The 20,845-nt window shown below is 46.0% G+C and overlaps 1 protein-coding gene across 2 annotated transcripts in view; it reads right to left on the reverse strand.

Annotated features, from left to right (window-relative positions):
- The window catches only part of PRMT2 (protein arginine methyltransferase 2), a 298,198-nt gene that overhangs the window by 134,875 nt on the left and 142,478 nt on the right, over positions 1-20,845 (reverse strand). The window lies entirely within an intron of this gene.

The following is a 20,845-nucleotide window of genomic DNA, read 5'->3' on the forward strand; positions in this document are numbered from 1 at the left end:
GGCCCCACTTAACAGTCACGGCTTGCCTGTGGGCTGTACTAGGTATCACCTGGGATTTCCAATGCATAGTTATTTATTCTACTGGCCACTAGTAGAGCCAACGTCGAGAAATCTGTTGATGACTTTAGCGACCAGTGATTTGCAGAATAGGCCAAGTAGCAACCGCTCCAGCAAAAGGGCAAATAAAGCAGCATCGTCGATATAAGTTTCAGGCTATGGTGAAAGTTTTCGAATGCGATCCTCAGCAAGCTATTTGCCATTGGCAGGAGGCAGGCTTGAGGCAAAAAGATGAGTTGCATCTCTTCTTGCATCTGTGCAGAAGTAGGAGGGCCCACTTCTTCACTGTATTACCCTGCCAACCAATATGCAGGCCATTGTAACTATGCTGTCAAATAATAATGTTCAAAGTTAGGGGCACCCAGGCTGCCTTTTATTATGGGGAGCTGTAGTTTATGAAGTGCTACTCGGCGTCTACCCTTGTTCCAGATAAAGGACCCTAAATTGGAACGCAAATCATGAAAGGTAGATCGGGGATGTTGAGTGGTAGATTCTGGCAGAAGCATAACAGACAGGGTAGCATCACCATTTTTGCCAGAGACAATCTACCTTGAACTGAAAGGGGCAATGTACTTCAAAAGGCCAACTAGGGCCTCAGTGCCACAGCTTTTGTGAAATAATCATCAAGTAAATTTTGTTTGTCATGGCAGATATTAATGCGCAAGTACCTAAACGTGTGGGCTTTCCATTTCACTCGGTGTCCATGTAAGGAAATGCCTGCTTGGCATGGTTACTCACTGACTTTTTGCCTTTTGTTGATGCCAGTTATGATTGAAAGTGTGCTGGGGCCCTGCTAACCAGGCCCCAGCACCAGTGTTCTTTCCCTAAACTGTACCTTTGTTCCCACAATTGGCACAGCCCTGGCACCCAGATGAGACCCTTGTAAATGGTACTCCTGGTACCAAGGGCCCTGATGCCTGGGAAAGTCTCTAAGGGTTGCAGCATGTATTATGCCACCCTGGGGACCCCTCACTCCGCACATGCACATTGCCTCACAGCTTGTGTGTGCTGGTGGGGAGAACATGACGAAGTCGACATGGCACTCCTGTGGCATAGGTAAGTCACCCCTCTAGCAGGTCTTACAGCCCTAAGGCAGGGTGCACTATTCCACAGGTGAGGGCATATGTGCATGAGCAATATGCCCCTACAATGTCGAAGCAAAACCTTAGACATTGTAAGTGTAGGGTAGCCATAAAGAGTATATGGTCTGGGAGTTTGTCAAACACAAATTCCACAGTTCCATAACGGCTACACTGAAATCTGGGAAATTTGGTAACAAACTTCTCAGCACAATAAATGCACACTGATGCCAGTATGGGATTTATTGTAAAATACACCCAGAGGGCATCTTAGAGAGGCCCCCTGAACACCAGTCCGACTCCCAGTGCTAGGCTGACCAGTTTCTGCCAGCCTGCCACAACCAGACGAGTTTCTGACCACATGGGGAGAGTGCCTTTGTCACTCTGTGGCCAGGAACAAAGCCTGTACTGGGTGGAGGTGCTTCTCACATTCACCTGCAGGAACTGTAACACCTGGTGGTGAGCCTCAAAGGCTCATGCCTTTTGTTACAGCACCCCAGGGCATCCCAGCTAGTGCAGATGCCCGCCCCTCCGGCCACTGCCCCCACATTTGGCGGCAAGGCTGGAGGAGATAATTAGAAAAACAAGGAGTCACCACCCACCACTCAGGACAGCCCCTAAGGTGCCCTGAGCTTAGGTGGCCCCTGCCTTTAGAAATCCTCCATCTTGAGATTGGAGGATTCCTCCAATAGGATTAGGGATGTGCTCCCCTCCCCTCAGGAAGGAGGCACAAAGAGGGTGCAGCCACCCTCCAGGACAGTAGCCATTGGCTAATGCCCTCCTGATCTAAACACCCCCCTAAATCTAGTATTTAGGGGCACCCCAGAACCCAGGAAATTAGATTCCTGCAACCTACAACAACAAGAAGGACTGCCGACCTGAAAGCCCTGCAGAGACGACAAGTGCTTTGGCCCCAGCCCTACCAGTCTGTCTCCAGACTCAAAGAACCTGCACAGCGACGCATCCAACAGGGACCAGCGACCTCTGAGGACTCAGAGGACTGCCCTGAACCCAAAGTCCAAGAAAACTCCAGAGAACAGTGGCACTGTTCAAAAACAGCAACAACTTTGCAACTTTCTTGCAACTTTTAAAGACTTCACTCTTCCCGCCGGAAGTGTGAGACTTCACCCTCTGCACCCGACACCCCCGGCTCGAGCTCGAGAGAACCAACACTGCAGGGAGGACCAGCAGGCGACTGTGACCTTGTGAGTAACCTGAGACGACCGCCCTGGACCCCCACAACGAAGCATGCAGAGAGGATCTAGAGGCTCCCCCTGACCGTGACTGCCTGGAACAAAGAACCCAACGCCTGAACCAAGCACTGCACCCACAGCCCCCAGGACCAGAAGAAACCAAACTCCAGTGCAGGAGTGACCATCAGGCGACCCTCTGCCTAGCCCAGTCGATGGCTGGCCCGAGAAGCCCCCCTGTGCCCTGCCTGCACAGCTAGAGTGACCCCCGGGTCCCTCCATTGATTTTTACAGAAAACCCGACGCCTGCTAAGCACACTGCACCCGGCCGCCCCTGTGCCGCTGAGGGTGTGTTTTGTGTGCCTACTTGTGTCCCCCCCAGTGCTCTACAAAACCCCCCTGGTCTGCCCTCCAAAGACGCAGGTACTTACCTGTTGGCAGACTGGAACCGGAGCACCCCTGTTCTCCATAGGCGCCTATGTGTTTTGGGCCCTGACCTCTGCACCTGACCGGCCCTGTGTTGCTGGTGCAGTGACTTTGGGGTTGCCTTGAACCCCAACTGTGGGCTACCTATGCCAGGAACTTATACTTGTAAGTGCCTTACTTTCCTGAAAAACTAACCAATACTTACCTTCCCTAGGAACTGTTGATGTTGATTTTTGCACAAGGTCCACTTTTAAAATAGCTTATTGGCATTTTAACTAAAACTGTGTATGTTACTGCTCTTAATCAAAGTTAGTTCTTATCGATGTGGAGTACCTTGCATTTTATATATTTACTTCAAATCTTGAATCTTGTGGTTCTAAAATAAATTGAGAAAATATATTTATCTATATAAAAACTATTGGCCTGGAGTTGTCTTTGAGTGTGTGTTCCTCATTTATTGCCTGTGTGTGTATAACAAATGCTTAACACTACCCTCTGATAAGCCTACTGCTCGACCATACTACCACAAAATAGAGCATTAGAATTACCTAATGTTGCCACTATCTTACCTCTAAGGGGAACCCTTGGACTCTGTGCACACTATCTCTTACTTTGAGATAGTATATACAGAGCCAACTTCCTACAGTCCGTCTATGTGAAAGTCCTGTGGAAGGCAGTGGGGGTGTGGAGGAAACAAGCAAGACTTTGCCCAATGCACTTGCATCCAGATAAATTGTAAATTTCCAGCAGAAGGGTCTGGACTGGGGCAAAACCTTTTTTGATGTCTCGGATATAAATCAGGACGTCATCTGCATATAATGAGACTATATGAATTATATTGGGATACCCGGCACCTCCCCACCCCATCAACTGGCGTAATTTTTTAGCTTGAGGCTACATGGACAGAGAAAAAGTAGTGGGGACAGCGTCCCTCACTTTATATTTAGCGGGGGAAAGATGCATTTTCCAATTGGGACCCTAGCCATTGGCTCCACATATAGCAGTCGTATTAACGCTTGGATCCTCTCTGTTATCCCGAATTTTGTCAGGGTTAAGAAGAGGTAGTTCCAGTCCACTGTGTCGAACGCCTTCTTTAGGTCCAGGACCAAGCTTACGGCAAAGGGCAAGCGGGGTGGGACCTGTTCCAGTACTCTGTACAGTCTACGAATGTTCAGCATAGTGGATTTCCCAGGAATCAACCAATTTTGGTCCCTGTGTACCAGCCTCTTCACTAGTTCCTGTAGGCGGCTCACTAATATTTTACTCAGTATCTTATACTCAGACCCTGGGATTGGATAATGGGTGTTAGGAAGCCAGATCTTCCAAATCTTTGCCTGGTTTGGGAAGGGAAACCAATAATGACTCCCACATACTCTGCAGTAGGTGACCCTTATCTGCTCAAGTTCAAGTAATCTAGGAGCAAGTTGGTGTTCATATGTTTTATAAAATTCGGTAGGGAGTCCATCTAGTCCCAGTGTTTTGTTGGTGGCTGCTCCCCGAATAGACCCTCTAATCTCCTGCAATGTGATAGGAGTGTTGAGGTCTTCTCTCTCCAAAGGGGTTAAGTTGGGGAGATTAATCTCCTCTAAGAAACTGTGCATGTGGTCCTGTCTGGCGATTTTGGGGGGGGCAGAAGGTTATATAATGCACGGTAGTGTGCCGTAGTTGCTTCATGTATCTGTGCTGATGAAGAGCAAACGCTGTTGGTGAGGTGCGGATCCACACTATGGGCGTAGGGGGATTGGAGCTGCAGAGCAACCAGGCCAGGAGGCGACCAGCTTTATCACTTTGGGATGCATTTTAGCTTAATATGACCGAAAAGTAGCCCCATGTAACTGTTCCACTAAGAGTGTGTGTTTAGCTAATGCTGCATCTATGTCAATTTGTGCTGCAGGGTCAGTTCTGCCATAATCTTACAGGGCTTTCAAGGTCGCCTCAGTCTGTGTCAGGTCCCTTTGTTTTGTCACCCTCACTCCAACCACTGTGTGAATAAAATGGCCGCGTAACATTCCCTTCATTGCTTCCCAATCCGTAAGTTTAGAAGGAATGGTTTCTTACCTGTAACTCCAGTTCTCTCGTAGGGGTATTTCCATGATAGTCATAAGCACTGAATAGTTCCGCGCGCCTGCGGGGACCCCGGAGCACTGTTCTGTAATGTATTCTTAAGTGTAGATGTCAGCCTTTCTTGAAAAAAGGCCTGTTAAACCACTTAAGAATATCACTATGCAGCCTAGGTGAACAGCTACACAGGTCAAATTGTTTATTCTTGAGGTTGGAAAGAAAGACAGCTGTAGTATAGATACACCTTTAAACACATATTTATTCTACAAATGTAATATAAAATATATTCTCAAACTTTATTTACACCTCCAAATGAGAATAAAACAATACAGGGCAGTGTAGCCCATAGGCTGCCATTATACAGGATGTAAATAGAGCTGTGCCTTTAAGAAAGGAAAGTCTTCCTGTATCCCATCATGCACAGCAAAAGGCAGTTGCCTCAGTTCTTTTTTGTAGGCTTGTAACATGACATGAAGAAACATGAACATTCTTTGTATTAACAACATCGTTATCATTATTGCAAATTCTCTTATGTCAACTCCACCGGGGAGGAGGGAGGGTTGCTTATGACTATCATGGAAATACCCCTACAAGAGAACTGGAGTTACAGGTAAGAAACCATTCCTTCTCTCGTAGGGGATTTCCATGTATAGTCTAAGCACTGAATAGATTAGCAAGCCCATCCCCATAACCGCGGTGGAGTAGACAGAGTAATACTGAAACCATAAATTATGCAAATAAATTCTTGAGAGAGGCGTGTCTGACCTGCGCATCTGCCCTAGCATCTGAATCAAGGCAGTAATGCTTAGTAAAGGCATAGACAGATTTCCAGGTAGCCGCTTTGCATATTTCTGTCAAAGGAATATTTCTCATCAAGGCAGCAGTCGCTGCCTTCCCTCTAGTGGAATGGGCTTTTGGCCTGCCATCAAGAGATTTATTTGCTAACTGATAACAAAAAACAATACATGAGACAATCCACCTGGATAAGGATTGTTTGGAAGTGGCTAAACCTGTTCTGACTGGGCCATAGTTATTAAACAGCTGCTGTGATTTGCGCAAGCATTTTGTTCTGTCCAAGTAAAACTTTAAAACCCTCTTTACGTTGAGAGAATGTAGGGTTCTCTCGGCAGGGGTAGATGGATTTTGGAAGAAAGTTGGTAATGAAATGGTTTGGTTCACATGGAAGTCTGAAACGACTTTAGGTAAAAAATTTGGATGTGTCCTCATAACTACTTTTGAAGAATGAAAAACCGTATAAGGTTCTTGAGCGCAAAGGGCCTGGTTCTCACTGACCCTACGAGCAGATGTGATTGCGACCAGAAAAGCAGTTTTCCACGTAAGATGTTGGAGTGATGCTTTATGTATTGGTTCAAAAGGATGTAGCATCAGACGCGAAAGGACAATATTCAGTTCCCATGGAGGAGATGGCCTTCTAATGGGAGGAAAGACCTTTTTCAAACCCTCCAGGAAGTCTTTTATGATTGGAATCCTAAAGAAAGAGGATTGGGAAGGGCTCTTTCTGTATGCCGTTAGAGCCACCAGGTGTACTTTTATTGATGACAATTGCAATCCAGACTTCGCCAAACTTAATAAGTATGGCAGAATAGTCTCCTCTCCGCAGGATATTGGGTCGACATTATTGTCCAAGCACCACACGCAGAACCTTTTCCATTTGCAGGCATAAGCTGTTCTTGTGGAGGGGCGCTTTGCCTCCCTTAGAATCTCCATGCAGTCCTGAGGTAGGTTCAGGTGACCATATTGTACTAACTCAGAAGCCATGCTGCCAAATTCAACGATGAGAGGTTGGGATGAGTTATCTGGCCTCGGAACTTCATGAGAAGGGCTGGGCGACAAGGCAGTCTGATGTGTGGTTTGAGTGACCGGTGAAGGAGGTCTGGAAACCACCACTGGCGTGGCCATTCTGGGGCAATGAGAATCATCTTGGAGTGAGCATTGGACAGCTTCAGGAGGACTGCCGGTATCAGGGGAAGCGGTGGAAAGGCGTAAAGAAATGCTCCTGACCAGTTTATCCACAGGGCATTCATCCAGCGTTCCTGGATGGTAGTATCTGGAGGCGAAGTTTTGGCATTTTTTGTTTTCTGCGGTTGCGAATAGGTCTATAGAGGAGGTACCCCACATGGCAAAAATGGAACGGACGTCGTCGTCGTGCAAAACCCATTCGTGGTTTTCGTCCATTGCGCGGCTGAGGGCATCTGCTTGAACATTCTGTATGCCCGGAAGGTGAGTTGCCACTAGCGAGAGATTCCTGGCTAGAAGCCAGTACCAGATTGTTTGAGCCTCTGTCGACAGTCTTGGATCTAGTGCCTCCTTGTTTGTTTAAATAATACATGGTGGCCATGTTGTCCGTCTGGAGAAGCAGAGTTTTCGTCTTCAGTGATGGGAGGAAGGCCTTGAGCGCAAGATGGACTGCGCGAAGCTCCAAAAGGTTGCTGTGATACAGTCGCTCTCTCTGTGACCACGTGCCTTGGACTCGAAGGTGATCCATATGCGCTCCCCATCCGAGCAGCGATGCGTCTGTGACAATGGTTTGAGTTGGTGGCTGTTGTTGGAATGGAATCCCCTCCAGAAGATTGTTCGGCGAACACCACCACTTGAGGGATTGTAGGGCGTGGGGAGAAAGGAGGACGCTGTTCTCCCAATTGTCCACTAGTTGACACCATTGATACTCCAGACATTCCTGTAAGGGTCTCATATGGAGGCGAGCATTGGGAATGAGGTAGATGCAAGACGCCATTGAGCCCAGGAGAGAGGATATCGCTCTTGCAGTGGTCTGAGGTGTTTTCTCGAGCTGCTGGCACTTTTGGAGGATTGATAATCGTCGTTCCTCCGAAGGAAACACCTTTCCTTGCTTGGTATCTATGATGGCACCTAAGTAATGCAGCCTCTAAACAGGTGTTGCTGTGGATTTGGAGAGATTGACTTGAAGGCCCAGACTCTGGAGAAGCTGGTGAGTCCAGTTGAAATGCTGTTGAGCCTCTAAATACGTGGCAGCTTTTATGAGCCAATCGTCTAGATAGGGGTAGACTAATATTCGATGTTTCCTCAAATGGGCTGCCACCACCGCCATGCATTTGGAAAAAGTTCTCGGTGTTGATTTGAGGCCGAAAGGCAGTACCGTAAATTGGTAATGACTTTTTCCGACGACAAACCTTAGAAACTTTCGATGCTTCTCGATCACCGGAATGTGAAAGTAAGCGTCGCGGAGATCTATTGCGCAGAGCCAGTCGCCCTGACGAAGTTGGGGGTAGATTTGGTGCAAGAATAGCATCCTGAATTTTTCTCTGCAAATCCATTTGTTTGCTACCCTTAGGTCTAGAATGGGACAAAACTCTTGTTTGTCTTTCTTTGGCACCAAAAAATACCTCGAGTAGATTCCCTTTCCGTGCTGATTGATCAGGACAGGTTCTATTGCTCTCTTTTGTAATAGGGTTGTTACTTCTAATTGGAGAGCGTCGAGGTGGTGACTCACTGGTTTGGGTGGAATAGACGGCGGAGGGCTGATGAACCTGAGAGAGTAGCCATTCCACACAATATTCAACACCCAGGCGTTTGATATAATGCGTTGCCACTCGTCCAGATGATTTGAGATACTTCCTCCTACCGGAGTGGGTAACGGAGGAGGGGGAAGCGAGGATTCAGGGCTTAGACGCTGATACCGGACGAGCTGTCTGGGTTTGCGGTGTAGAGCGACCCCTTGTTGGCTTTCGTTGCGTCAAAAAGGTTCTTTGATGCTGTTGCTGTTGCTGGGGTCTTTAAGACATCCACTGTGGCGTTTGATATCTCTGAGTAAAGAGCCTACGGTGGTAGGGACGGAATGTTTTCCGTTGCTCTCTCGATGCCCACCGCTTTCAGAGTGTCTAGTTCAGTTTTCATTCTCGACATCTCGTCGTCAGCATGAGAGCCAAACAAAGTGGAACCCGAAAAAGGCAAATTTTGAATTCTCAGTTGTGCCTCTGGTTTAAGTGACGTCAGGCGTAGCCAAGCGTGTCTTCTTAAGGACACTCCATGAGCATAATTATGGGCGGATAGCACCGAAGAGTCGGCAGCGGCGCTGATCACTTGATTGGAGACCATGGCACCTTCAATCACGATCTCCAAAAAATCTTCTTTTTTCTCTTTAGGGAGATGTTCCGCAAATTGCAGCACAGGGTCCCAAAGGGCAAGATCATACCTGCCTAACAGCGCAGTAGCACTGGCTGCTTTCATCGTGATGGCTGAGGTAGAGCATACTTTGCGGCCTGCGGCATCAATCTTTCTACTCTCCTTGTCCGGTGGTGAGGAGGAAGACGGAGATGTAGAATGCAACTTTTTAGCAGCCACTATAACCACTGAGTCAGGCACCGGATCGGACCTCAGGAATAAAGGGTCCTGCTCCGGAGGACGATATTTCTTTATAAGCGTGGAAGGAGCAGTTTTAGCTGTGGACGGTGTTAAAAATATGGTCATTGCCGGTTCAAGAAGCCCTGGGACCAGCGGTAGTAATGGTCTTGAAGATGAATGCTGGTGTAATGTCTCGAAAATAACCGAGGTTGTTGGAGCGGGTACTGCCAGCAGGATGTTTAATTTGGTAGCACTGCAAACTAGGACCTCTTGGAAGGTGTTCACGTCGTCTATGGGAGAAACTCTCGGAGACGGTGAGTCAGATAGAGTCGGAGAGTAATCCCTTGTGGATGAGGAGGAATGTCTATGGCGGGAACGAGGAGATCTTTGAACCGATTTACGTCGACGATGGTGTCGAGAGGAAGAAGAGCGTCTCGAAGAGTGTCAGGAATATCTTGTGGATTCTGCTGGAATCACTGGAGCGGACTCTGAAGGAGGAGCCGGCGGAGGAGCTGTAGGTGCCAGAGGTGTCTGTGGTAGGGGTGACGGCTGAGGAGACGGCTGAGGTGAAGCTGGTAGAAGAATGAGAGAAGCCGAGGATTCTGAGGTGGTATAAACCCTCCTTGGCCTCTTTGAGTGCCTCCTCGACGTCGACACACTTCTCGACGTCGAAGTACGATGACGAGTACCTCTCGGCGTTGACTCCTCTCGTCGTTGAGAGCCTCCCGATGGTGATCTCCCTCGACGTCGATGCGATGACGGCGAACGTCTTTGATGACGAGTACTGTCCACTGACGTCGATCGTCCCCGTCGCGTCGACAGCGATCTGGACCAAGACCTTCTTGACGGCGAGTGTCTACGCCGCCTCGACAGCGATACGGCTGTCGACGTCGAGCGATGTCTCTTCCTCGACGGCAAGCATGTTGGCGCCGTTCTCGGTCTCGACGTCGATGCTCTCGACGTCGTCGGAGACCTACGGCGTTTGTGAGCAGGTCTGGCAGCTGCTCTAAAGGACACAGTGAGAGCCCTGGTAGAAGACTGACCTTCTCCTCGCTCTATGGCAGATTGCCCTCTTCTTATCCTGTCCTCTCTTGCCTGAAGCAGAATTTTCTCCCTGTCGCGAAGAGTTCTTCTGGAGAAAGTCTTGCAAATGTCACAGGCATCAGGTTTGTGACTTGATGGTAGGCAAATAATGCAGACCTGGTGTGGGTCTGTTTTGGCCTTTTTCCTGCCACAGCTAGGGCACTTGTCAAAAAGAGAAGGCATTCTAAAGACAGAAAAACTTTAAATTTCTGTCAGAATTTGGCAGGAAAGGCTAGAAAATGTTCACTGTAGATGAAAAACGTTGAGTGAAATTGAAATCCAAAGGATTTTAATTGAATTTTTTGTCAAAAAAGGCTTTGTAAGGTAGAGCTCAATGCTTCAGGGTCCTGTCAGAAGGAGCCGGAAAAAATAACTGAGGCAACTGCCTTTTGCTGTGCATGATGGGATACAGGAAGACTTTCCTTTCTTAAAAGGCACAGCTCTATTTACATCCTGTATAATGGCAGCCTATGGGCTACACTGCCCTGCATTGTTTTATTTTCATTTGGAGGTGTAAATAAAGTTTGAGAATATATTTTTTATTACATTTCTAGAATAAATATGAGTTTAAAGGTGTATCTATACTACAGCTGTCGTTCTTTCCAACCTCAAGAATAAACAATTTGACCTGTGTAGCTGTTCACCTAGGCTGCATAGTGATATTCTTAAGTGGTTTAACAGGCCTTTTTTCAAGAAAGGCTGATATCTACACTTAAGAATACATTACAGAACAGTGCTCCGGGGTCCCCGCAGGCGGGCGGAGCTATTCAGTGCTTATGACCATACATGGAAATCCCCTACGAGAGAACTGGATGTACCCCAAATGTCCTTAAAGTAATGTGTTAGTGTGTCATTTGTCACGCCCCGGAATCCCTTATTTTCTAACAAGGCCGGCTGTAGGCTCCAAGTGGGAACTATTGGTCGAGGAACTCCCCATTCCAATTGTAATTGCATTGGGTTCTGGTCAGAGAAGATCCTACCCGAATACTCTGCCCCTGTTGCTAGTAGTCGGGTAGCGGGGTCACATAGAATGCTATCTAATCTGCCATGCAGGCCATGCACGGCAGAGTAATATGAATAATCAATCATATTCAGATTTAGGGACCTCCAGCATTTTAAGAGCAGTCAATGTTGAAGCCACTGTGAAAATAGTGTGGTGGTTAACATGAACGGGAAGCTCAGGAGAAGAGGATGGGAGCGATCCAATTGTGTATCAAGAATGCAGTTAAAGTCGCCCCCTAGTATCCAAGGGATGTGGGCCCTGTGTGTTAAAGCTGCAGAAAGTTTAGAGAAGAATGCATGCTGTGCCATATTAGGGCCGTATATACTACCTAATAATACTGCCTTACCGTCCAGGAGACCCTCCACCCACACATATCTGCACTCAGGATCAATGTCTGCTGATAGGAGGTGTAGTGGGACCCCCAGACGGATATAGATCAAGGCTCCTCATGTGAAGCCCGAATATGTGGTGGTATAGCACTGACTACTCCATCACTTTTGCAAGCAAAAATCCTCCCCTCCTGCCAAATGTGTCTCCTGTAGAAAGGTTATTTGTACACCCCTTCTTCTCAAATATTGCTGCACAGAGTGCCTCTTCCTAATAGTGCCCATCCCCCAGAAGTTCTATTTTATTATTTTAAGTCGAGCCACCCACTCCACAAAGGTAAAGGGGGGTCCCATTGAGTAATATGTTTATGGGTCTGTGGCCCCCACCCACAATGTAATGCCCGTGGGAGATCTGAAAAATAAAAGTGCATTATCACATCACATGCTTGAACTGTTTGATTAACCTGAACTCCCAACCCAGAGCAACTCCAGAACTTGGAGTCACCCAAACCAGTAAAATTGTAACGCACAGATGGAGTGCTCCTGCGCTAGCCTCCATATGAATGGCTGCTCCTAGGAGTCAAACAGTGAGGGGTGGTGATCAGCCTCAGTGAGGGCGTGCAGGACTGCAACTGCTACGGGTTGCAGCAAACCAATGAACTATGGGCCAAGGGACCCACGTTATCTAAATGACTGCTGACTCTATACATGTATGTTGCTTTGCCTTGCCCTTGTCTCAATTTTCAATTTTTTTTAAGCACAGTTGTCTCTACAGACTAGGGATCACAGGATCTCGTCTGCCGCTTGCGGCCTCTCTTTTGGCAGTGGTTGTGAAGTAACACTATCCTCAGAGTTAATGGAGGCAGATTCGGCTGTGTGGTTGCCTAAAGAAGCATCTGGTGGCAAGTGTCTGTCCGCCCATAGGGTGCCAGCAGTATTCAACACCTGGGCTTGTTCTACCTTGGATCAGGGTTTTCGGATGCGGGCGCAACACTCGTCTCTTTTTGTTTGAGTTCTTGGTGCTGCAATGCTGGCGCTCTGGTGTGGGAGGTGTCTGTTGGCTCCGTAAAGAAGAAGGCTTTATTGCCAGCTATCACCTTCAACTTTGCTGGTAAAAGAATTTAATAGCGTAGGCCTGCTTGTTGCAATTTGCGTTTCACTCCAAGGAAGGAAGCCCTATGGCACTGCACGGACAAAGTGTAATTTGGGAAGAGGTATACTCTATTATTGTCATGGTGGAGTGGGGCCACTGTCCGAGCTGCCCACAGGAGGGTTTGTCTCTACAGCTCAGTATTTGCGCAACCACAGGTCTTGAGGGAGACCCCGGAAGTGGATGTCATGCAGGTACTCTGTGGGCACATTCCACTAAAATGTATGCTGGAAGTTGGGACGGCGCCACCTTTTGTGATAGCCATTGCTTACAGTAAGACGTAGGGACGGTGCCTTCAGCATACTCTGGAAATCCCACAATGCAGATTTTGTTTAGGCAGGATCTCCCTTCGGCATCTTCGGATCTAGTCTCCAGTTCCTGTACTTTGGTTGTAAGAGAACATACATGTTCTTCCAGTGCTTTGACTGCTGGGCTGACTTCAGTGATGCCTCGTTTCACCTTGGTGACTGCCCGCCAATTTCTGCTGGTCAGCTCGCAAGAGTTCAAGTTCTCGGCCATTGCATCCACCTTTGTGCTTAGCTTATTCTTAGTGGTTGTTATGGCTCCCAGTATTTGATCTAGCCCGGCCTCTGTGGTGGACGCCATACCTGGAATCTGGAACATCTGTATTCCTAGGCCGCTGTGGTGGAGGCCCGAGCCCATCCCTGCAGCTCATTCTCGTCATTGGCAGGAGATAGGCAATGTTTCTGCTTGACGTTCAGTCCCTCAACGTCAGCGATATTCAATTGTCAGGGGCCTGCAGTTTCTGTGCATTACGTGCCCCAGGCAACGCTATGGCATGTACTAGCTTGGATCTGGCACAGGGCCTACTGCTTCCCGACTTAGAGACCCACCCATTGATTCCTTCCCCATCAACAGCACGCTCAGTGCTGGGCCCACAGCAGAGTCAGCGTGGTATGCCAGACTATGGCATTACTGTGCTGGTGAGGCTGAAGAAGAGAGATGTCACCCCTGTGTCTCTTTGCAGGGCTGCACTACAGTAGTTGCTATACGGAAGGGGAGGACGGCTTGCGTCTCACATCCGGGCTCTAGAGTTCATCTGATGTGCAGCAAGGGGGCTCAGGCAGTGAGCCCAAGGCAAGCAGGATGCTTAGGACGGAAGAGGGGGGTCAAGCTGATAACACAGGAGCACGGTAAAGAGCGCGTTACCTCTCTGCGTGCATCGCACCGCTCCTGCAACATTTCCACACTTGTCGGCTGTTGACAGTGCAGTATGCTGCAGTAGCATTTTTTATCCTCAGACTCCCCTCGCCTCCTTACCACACCCATGTGCTTCCCACAGCATAGTCAGGGCTCCAGTATTCACCGGTCTGCTCACATGCAGAGTTGTGATGGCCTTCTCAGTCGCCCCCGGGGTTCACTATCGCCGCACATCCGCGGCCCTGTGTGAGCGGGTGCCGTCTTCCAGGCCTCAGCTGGCCAGCTCACAGATGGTGCTTCTCTGTCACAGGTAACTGTGATTGTCCACAGTTGGGCTCCCCATCAAGTCGTCCACCGAGGCCTACACATTCAGTTCAGTCCAGGGCACAGGAGGGCAGCAGGTCTTCCAGGATCTTGGGTCATCAGCCAGAGCGGCTCTAAAGCTCTTCTGCCATCTTGCTCGGCTGGAAAACTGCAAAGACCTACATGCCGAGTGAGATCTTGACAACAAGATCTGTTGAACTGGTTGCCCCTTGGGCTCCCAGTGACTGTCTCAGTGGTATATGGTTCTATATCAATGGAAGCTGGTGTTATGCCAATAGCACAATTTATATAATTTTTAAATCTCTCTTAATCTTCAATAGTCTGAAGACAAAACACCCACTGTGTCCACTATGCTCCCCCCCCACCAATGAATTTCCTTCCAACAAAGGAGAAGAGTTATCAAAATACACAAGCAGAGTGGCTGAAATGGCAGAGGAGGAGAAGGCTTTAATATTTAAAAAACAAACAAAATAAATAGCCATGTTGTGTCCTCTTGTCAAAATGACACTCCCTCCCTTAATGCGCAAAAAATTCCCATATTACTTTTCGCAGATGATTCCCTTCTCATCTCTAAAACCCCTATGGGTCTCCAGATCCTTGTTGATCGGTTTAATTCTTTCTGTGCAGACCATGGCCTGGAACTTAATGCCAGTAAAACCAAACTGATGGCACTCAGTTGAGGACCAGTTAGGAGATGTACCATTACTTTAGATGGGGCTTCCTTAAGCAAGGTTTGCTCAATAGATTATCTGGGAGTAAGAATCACAAACAAAATGCACTGGGAGGACCAGATCAGTAAAAGTGTATCACTTCTTCAGCACAGGTCAGGCACCATTCTGCGCTTTTAAAACAGCACTGCCACGAAAGCTGTTTCCCCGGCTATTAAGATCTATTTGGCAAAAGCGCAGAGTGCTGTGGCCTATGGTGCAGAGGTGTGGGGCTCTTCTAAGACCAACAAATTGTCTGTGGGTGAAAATAATGTTGCCAGAGCTCTACTTGCATGTCCACGTAGTACACCCTTGACTCCCATCTTTCTGGATCTCGGGCTTAATCGCGTCTCTGATGTGATAGCCATGAGACCCTTACTTTTCTGGGTAAGGACCTGGACCACACCAGAGCTTACTGTCTATAGGGACTCCCTTCTTGACATTCTAATATAGACCCAATGCAGTCTCTATCCCATGGCTCAGGTATGTGTCTAAATGGTTTCGTATCCTGGGACTTGGAAACTATTGGAAGAACCCTCAGAATTTGGGAAAGGCCCAGAAACAACTTCTGAAATCTGTCTATTGGTTTTATGTTAGAAATAATTATTCCCTATGTACATCATATGGACGACTGACCACTCAATTCCTTGATTTTAAATGGTATCCCCAGTTTGAATCTTATTTAGATTTTATCCATGTCTTACTAGGCAAGAGCCTGTATGCTCGTTGCAGATGCGGGTGTTTACCATTAATGTCCTTAACTGGTAGTTGGAGACCACTACTGACATCCGATTTATGTCCTGGCTGCAATCATGTTTCTGAATCTGTTGCACATTTTATGTTCTTCTGCCCAGCATATGCCCTTCCCCGGTGTAAATGGATACATCCAGCCTGCCAGAATATGGGCATAAGACAATGCAGTGTCGCCCTTAGGATATTGAGGAGCGATACTTCACTTGCCTTAATCTGTGCGGTTAGCAAGTTCCTTGTGGCCGCATGGCACACACGCGTCTGTCTTTTAAAATTTTATCTTATTAGTGACTGATGTTTTTTAACTCTTTTTTATCTATTCATTTATCAAGTATGTAATTTTTGGACTGCTGTGGTTTTATGCTTTGATGGTTACTTATGACCGAATAAAGCTTGTGTTGATTGACATAAATAACCAACATCCAATAATAAGAAGTGAATTTGATAGAAGACTTCCAAATATGCTCAGCCAAACTAAGAAATCACCTCAAAAAGATCTGACCCAATCAACTGCACTCATGAATCCTTGCTCCACAGACCCAAAACGTTAGTGGAACACTTACACTGCTAAAAGGGGCACTGGCAAATTTCTAATAAGTAGGGGTGATGCAATCAGAAAGATTTCCTGGTTTCTTTTTCTTTTTTTCAGAATAATTTATGTGTACTTTTCTTATAAATGTATTTCACAACATTAAAATTGGATTAAAATGATATTTTAATGAAAGCAAAAACAATGCTACCTACCATCAAATGTGTTATCCTCTTCATAGTAAATATTTTAAGTAGTACATTGACATTTACTATTTCTCCCAACATCACGAGTTCACTCACAATCTAGTTTAAATGGTGTCCTTTGTTATCTCGTCTAAAGTGGTATTGTCATTTCTTATCAGCAGCTATAGCACAGGAAAGTTGAGTTAATGCTGGTATCGTGATGTAGATAGCTACATCCACCACAAAGTGTGTGGGCAATGCAGGTTTACACCAACTCCTATAGCTGCTCAAAGCCTGGAGCAAAGCAGCTCAGATCATTTAGTATGATTTGGTTTGGAGGAATGTTCTGCCAAATAGGGATGTAGACCTGGAATCAATGTGATTATAAACTGCTTTTTTTAATCTCTTGATTGTACAAGAGAAACATTTCCCAGTTTGCGGATATAAACAATTATACATTTTATGAATTCAGAATCTTTCCTCCTACAAACAAGGATTAGAAAGCTTTTCTCAGATAAGGTCAATGTAACATTTTGTCATCAGCACAGGACAAACAGTTTCATTTATATGCAAGTACTAAACGTTTGGAATACAGTTTTGATCTACATTTTGAAAACCATATCGCTCCATGAAATCAAGTGGAAGCATGATGAGGACCACAGCTGAATAGATATGCCAGTACCAAAACCATGTTAAGTACCTCTGCACTGACAGTGAGCAGAGAGAGAAACCAAACCCACTACTGAGATAGAAAAGGCAACCACAGAATGAGCAGGGGGGTCCCAGCAGCTGGTGAAACTTGATATTGCTGTAATTTCAGTAACTCTTACAAATGACTATCATAGATCAACTTTGACTGTTAAGTATTAGCATTAGCTCACACCATTCTTGACACTGCTGGACCAGCAATATTCATCCTGGGTTCTCAACTTCCAAAACCTATAGGGGGCATTTGCAACACTTCATCAAGTCAACCCAGAGATGGTGACCTTAAATAAAATTAGATCGGGAAAATGTCATCAATTCAGTGGGATGGCCATTTCTCAGGGACATATTGCGGGGAATGGGAGGGGGGTCAATGCTATCAGCCTTAGGTGTAATACTCATACACTAATCCCAAGACCTGGGTGTAGATGCCAGTTTTTTTGCAGGACTTTGTGGTAATAAATTAAACAAGGCAAGGTTATTCCCTCTTCCTCTTACAATATGAATTGGCAATCAAGCCAAGAAAAGAACTTGGGCAGTACTAAATGTGTACATTGATGAAATACTAAAGTTTACATAAATCACGGAGAGGCTTCAGCCTGTAAAGAAGGGGGTGATGGGTTTTGGGAGGCACCAAGGCTTACAAGGGAATTGGGCCCAGCCTCAACAGTTCTGTTCACTAAGTGCACCAGGCAAGTTATGCAAGAAATGGGTCATAAGTGAAGTAATATCAAATACCTGGGATGTGGGGTGAGTACAAGTATGGAAGTGAGTCCCAAGATAAAACACGGCATCACTCTGAGGAGTTAGAGAGAAGTGGATCAAACTACTATTATTTATTAAGGGTTGAATCCCCTTGCTGAAGCTTCTCATCATGCGAAGGTTGCTCTATCTGGCACTAAAAATATCATGGCATTCCTTGTACAATTCCTTGTGAGCCTAACAGCGGATGGTACGAATGGGAAAACAAACAAGGGTGAATGGGATATTAAAGCATGGTTATCAGTCTCTGATTTCGAAACCTATTATTTCACAGAACTAGTATTCTACACCTCACTTACGGTTACAAAGAAGATTATGCATCTAAAATCCTACAAGTAATTGTGATCTAAAATCCCCCATAGTGCTCAGGGCTGTTACGTTATGGAAGGCACCCAAGCTAGAAAGCAGATACACTTGTATTTTTTTTTTTTAATAATATTTTATTAAAGTTTACAACATAACAGTAAAAATGATATATTGATTACTCTACTTATATAACTAAACCCCCCTCCCTCCCTTCATGCAATTCTAATTTTGTGATATAGTTCTCTGTTGGCGAGTCTCAGTGGTTTCGGCTGCTGTATTTTTTTTTTCCCCCCTTTTTCCCTTTCTTATCATTCGCATAGCTTTATTGTTCGGGTTCTGCATTTGAGTCTGTGTCAGCGTCCGAGGTAGTTACAGTTGCTTCTATGGTGGATGTTTCTGGTGATTTTAATTTCTCCAGAATTGAGTCCCATTGTATGGTGTCATCCCTAGGTCTTTGTTCTCTGATTGCTTCGCGCATTAGAACTGATCCTTCCATCTCCGCCCATTTCTCGACTGTGTTTTGCCAACTGATTAGTTGTGGACCCGCTGGGGATTTCCAGTTTGAGGTGATTTCATTTCTGGCTAGAATTAGGGATAGATCTAAGAACTTGTTGGATATTTTAAAAGCTGATGGCCTTGGGAAATCCCCCAATAAGGCCGCAGTTGGAGAATTATGCAGTGATCTTTCAGTGCAGGCCGATATTTTTGCAAAGATCCCTTCCCAGAATGCATTTAGGTGAGGGCAGTTCCAGAGCATGTGTAGAAAGCCTGCTGTAGGTTCAGCGCATCTAGGGCATTTTGCGTTATCTGTACCATAGATTTTAAAGATCATTTGTGGTGTTAAATAAGCTCTGTGGAAGATTTATTAATTTGAACCTGGCATTTCTGGATACTGGGTAGATGCGTGATATGATCTGGTCCCATTGAGTTTCATCCCACGTGATGCCTAGATCTGTTTGCCACTTGGATTTAAGTTTTGCTAATGGTAGGCGCGTGCTAGCTTGTAGTGTTTTATATATTCCTGATACTACTCCTTTTTGGTCCCCTATTGTACAAATGATTTTACAACTGTTATGGGCGGGGGGTTCGAGGGTCCCTGTTTTCCTAGCTTTGTGGGCAATTTTAATGATGGCATTGTGGGTGATGAATAAGCCGGGGGGAAGGTTGTATTGGTTCTGTAATTCAGCGTAGGTAAGCAGATACACTTGTAGCTTATGATAGTATATGCTAGGAAATGTTTAGGCAGACGATCTGAGCTGCAGATGGCATAATCTTGTCTTCCTGCTTGCGTTCATGTACCGTTCATCAAGGTATTTTTCAAAAAGGGTATAAGTAATTACTGAAACAATTTAACGTAAGTAAACGTGGGTATTTTTTTTTTTATCATGGACAATGTAGTAATTACTTTGAAAGAATTCAAGGGCATCGGGTGGTGACTGTTCTGGAGGTTCTCCTTTACTTCGGGAGTTAAATTGACCAAAGTAAGCTACAGCTGGGGATGGTCGGTCAATTCTGACCATTTGCACTGTCACAACTCACTATAAGCACATAAGGTGAGTGGTGATTGGTCTCCTACCTGCAGACAAGACAACTACTAGTGATACCATGGAAACTGCAGATCTTGAGAACAGGGAAAGCTGGGAGGATTCTGCTGGGATCTGAATGAAAGACATCCAAATGGGATTACTTAGTAGGTGGCCACACTTATCTTTTCACCATAGACCTAAACTGATGCAATTAAAATTCCTAGATCAGGTATATCACACTACAAGAAGGCTAATTATCAGGCTACCCAAATACTTCAGAATGCTGTATGGGTACTAAGGTACAGACATTTTGCATTTGGCTTACCACTGCCCTAATAGGTGTGGGTAGAGGTCTAAAGTGCAACTGGCTTAATAGTTGGTACTCCTGTTGATAGAAATCCTTTGATGATGGTGGCTAGCATCAATACTTTCTAACCAAGACAGGCAGATATTTTAATAGACTGGTTTTGTTAATGGCTGATTGCAGGACCGCTGTAAACCAGTTTTCCATGCCACTGATCAGGGAATGGCCACTGGGCCAAACCAAGTTAAACGAAAAGAGTCAAACAGGCTTGAGGCCTCAAGACATTCTGCTAGAATGTCTGCTTGGCCCAAAGAACACAATGGGTGCTGCAGTAACTTATTTGTCTGCAGTTAACATGGTCAGTGGAGAGGAAGCTGTCAGCTCTATGCCTAGGTAGATGTTGTGGTGTGGAGGCTCGAGAGAGATGATCGTATGAGGAAGACGAGGGGTCTACATGAAATGGAACATTTTTCTTTGTTGTTGTCCAGGGATAGTACTTTGGCTGTAAATGTTTGCTTTTTCCTAAGTAAACAGTTTAAGAAGAAAACGAAAGGACTACTAGAGCACAGAGATGAGTGGACAATTAGTAACAAGAAACCTACTACATAGCTATCAGTGTGTTTATAAAAGTGAACCAAAACACTGCTACTTACCGTTAGTGGGTAGTCATAGTAAATGTATAAGAGATTTTTTAACAATGTAATCTTTGGTGCAGGAGAACCATTATACAGAAGTATCTGAAACATGAGGTACAAGACAGAACTGGAAACTTAACTGACCATCCTTGTTCTGTCTTTGTCGGGCACCTCACTAGTTTAACATCCTACTGCTGTTTTTCTTGCTCCTCTCCCTGTTCATCCCTCTGCTGTC

Source organism: Pleurodeles waltl, chromosome 3_1, assembly GCF_031143425.1.
Source record: "Pleurodeles waltl isolate 20211129_DDA chromosome 3_1, aPleWal1.hap1.20221129, whole genome shotgun sequence".
Classification (NCBI taxonomy): domain Eukaryota; kingdom Metazoa; phylum Chordata; class Amphibia; order Caudata; family Salamandridae; genus Pleurodeles; species Pleurodeles waltl.